Here is a 3,230-nt window from a genome sequence, read left to right on the forward strand (position 1 = left end):
GGAAAAGAAACTGGGCATAATAGGAAAGAAACTGCAAGAAAGGTACATTTATTACCAGTCAGTTAATTGACTTGGGTTAATTTTTGTTTAATCTTAGAGGAAAAAAGCCTTCTCACAATGAAATTACCTGGGTGCTTGCTGAAGAGACATGGACTTTTCCAGTATTCAGTGAATGAGAGATTCTGTCATCAGCTTGTAGCTCTGTCCTTGTCCACCTAACTCTGCTCTTATCACTGCAGTAGCAGCGTACAGCATGGCCTACAGAAGCTTGGAATGAGGTTTTAGAGTGCTTTTGTCTGACACGTCGGTCCCTCAGCTGGCCAGGACTGCAGCAAAAACATGTCAAGACCGGTGTGGACAAAGCCACTGAGGCAGGCAGATTTAAAACTGCAGGACTAAAAGCCCCTTGATGGTCCCAGCCTTGGAGGATTATGTCTGTACTTAAAGCTGCTTTAAGGAGCCACAGCCTGCTTACTTTCTGCTTTATGGATAGAAGGATACACAGGTAAGGGTTTAACATTGAGCACATCATGTTTTTGAAGACTGACCTTCCTTTTAAGAAGCAAACCATAAGAAACTGTTCTTGGACACACAGCGGTCTCTCCTTGATGTAAGTCATGCTGGTCTTTTAAGCAGACTGGGACTCCTGTGTTCATGTGGGCATTGCTCTCCAGTAGCAAGGTCTCTGCAAACAGTTACCCAGAACCACTTCTGCAAGTAACAATAGAAGAAATTAATTTGCTCAACAAAAGCTGGGGGCAAAGAGTTCATACACTTCTGATCCTTCATCTGTGCTGCTTGAAGAGCTTGCTGTTCTGGTGGCAAGTCTCTGGGTTTCCACTGAAAGGAGCTCCAAAACATGTACAAGCAGATGACAGAATAAGCACAGACGTAGGTAGCTTCCCAAATTCTTCACTTTTTAACACTTCTGTATCCTGCCCCTTGTAAATTAGGTCACTGAGGGCTGTATTGTGACAGGTTTTATGGGGGTACATGGTGGTGTCTGAGAAGGTGCAAATAACCCCTGTTTTCACATCTATTCTTCAGCAGGAGAGAGCAGTTTGTCTTTCCAGTGTGGTACAAGGCAGGGGATTGTGGAAAATGACAGATCATAACCTTGTTCTTTTTTGGCATCAGCTGCAGTGGACACTACTCAAAAAGAGCTATCAAGGTTTCTGCACTTGAGCATGTTCCTTCCATGGCTGCTGGTGGTGCTTTCCCGTCTCCCTACATTACTGGGCTACCTGCTAGGCCTGCTGGGGTCCCAGGACCAATTCTCTCGGTTGAGGCAGGACAGCACTGGAAGAGAAGATTTTTACTCGTTCCCATCTTGACCATGACATTGTCCAAAGGCTTATTTCTAAATTAGGCACTACTAGTAGCTGGCCTGTATATGCACTTGAGTCTCATTGCGAAGTTAGAGGACCCAGCTGTGGAGAAGAGAGGCATATGTTTTCCAAACAGCAGTCAATCTGGGCTCCAACAAGAGGGCTGCCTTGAGAAGTTCACTGGTATGATTATATGGTTTCTGTTGTCCAGGTGCAGCTCTTCCTCTAGATGTATTATCCATGCAGTGTATAATTACAACATGATTTGGGAAATGAAGCCCCTGTTGCATAGTAAAAACACTCATGAGATGATCATTCTTGTATAACTACAAGGTAATATTATATTGCCATAATTACGTAATCATCTGCTCTACTTAAAAGAAAATTAACATTTTCAGTAATGAGGCCACCCAATACTGAATTCAGGTGTGGTTTTCCTACTATCACAGTCTATCTATGGGGAAGATGATGGAAGAAACTAATCTGTTTCTCAGGCTTTTTGTTTCCTATGCTGTCTTTCTAGACTGCATTTTATAACGAGCTCTTTTAGGAAGGCAGCCTTCCAGGAAGGTTTCCAAAGGTAACAACTGGAGTCACCTAAAATAAGGACTATACTGCAATTTTCAAATATTTCCATAAATAGATGCGGGAAGAAGGGACGAGCAAGATGACCAGAGGGGCTGTCTCTGCACTGGCTTTTCCTCAGCTCAGCATTATTGAGAAGACTGTCACCCGGTGAAACTCGTGCATAGGCTGTTTTTATTTCAAGTATGACATGCTGGCTAAAAGCTGAAGGTATTGCCCTGAAAGAGAGAAATATTTATTTCTTTTTACGATACTTTCCAGTAAAGTGATGATATGCAAATTACACATTGGAATTTTCTATGTATCCTCCGAAGACTGACATCCAAGCCAGCTCTTCCTGGATGAGTTGTCAGCTCAGAAAGAAAACTGAGCCTATAATGTGTCAGCCTGATCCCCACTGAGAGGGCAGGCTCCAAAGGGAGAGCAAAGATTTAAAAAGGAAAGGGTATTAATATGCCAGTAGGTCATATGATACACAGCATAATTTCTGGGGTCTAGGGTTGATTTCCTTGGCTATGCACGTGAGACTGACAAGTCCACTTGGTGACAAGAAGTGCAAAGTTTTGGTTATAGTAAATGATCTTGCCTTTCTTTCTTGTGTCTGTGTGTGACTTTTGTACTTGCTTTTCTGCACTTTATTTTACAGCACTAAAAGCAGCAAATCCCATGTGTGAACTCTGATCACACCTAGCAGGCTGCTGAGAAAGAAACAGGTTGAGATGCTGATCTCGCGAGTGCCAGGATAAATAGAATGTCTCCCTGCCTGCTCCAAGGTTTAAACTGGTAGCCTGCTTGAATTTTGTTACACTCTCTGTGGTTTGTGGTTTATTGCTTCCCGTGGTTTGTGAAAAGAGACACCGGGACTAACGAGTGAGATTTGATCTTTCTTCAATTAGATCACTATGTGTTATGAGATGACAGAGGTGATTCTGGCTAGTGCCCTGGGACTTCTAGCTGTGCTGGCTTAGTAGACTAACTGTAACAGACTTCATGTCCCTTCATGAACCTTACCTGTTTGCCCAGCTTGGTTTGTGGAGGATCAGCACACAGGAGTACATTGTCATAAGCAGCAGCAAGAAAAGTGCAGCAACATGCAGTATTAAAAGGAATGGGGAGTGTTTTCATGTGTTTCAACCAATATGTATACAAAGCAAAACACCCTCCTTCGCTTAGACAGGTCCCTAGGCCCAGGAGAATAAATGACACGGCCGCACTAGTTCACGTCCATGTCCTGGGATATGCACCTGTGGACGTACACTCTACAGAGCTAACCCAAACCCCAACTTTTCTGTTGAAACCTCTTTTCTCTTGTGGTCA

The 3,230-nt window shown here is 43.4% G+C and overlaps 1 long non-coding RNA gene across 1 annotated transcript; it reads left to right on the forward strand.

Annotated features, from left to right (window-relative positions):
* Positions 1-1,436: 1,436 nt before the first annotated feature.
* Positions 1,437-2,787, forward strand: LOC133278430 (uncharacterized). The gene is made up of 2 exons (XR_009746553.1): positions 1,437-1,661; positions 2,560-2,787. It is a non-coding gene; the product is annotated as an uncharacterized LOC133278430 (long non-coding RNA).
* Positions 2,788-3,230: the final 443 nt, after the last annotated feature.

This window comes from Pezoporus flaviventris, unplaced genomic scaffold, assembly GCF_033815535.1.
Source record: "Pezoporus flaviventris isolate CSIRO_AGI_PZ_B2104156 unplaced genomic scaffold, CSIRO_AGI_Pfla_v1 ptg000066l, whole genome shotgun sequence".
In the NCBI taxonomy this organism is placed as follows: Eukaryota; Metazoa; Chordata; class Aves; order Psittaciformes; family Psittacidae; genus Pezoporus; species Pezoporus flaviventris.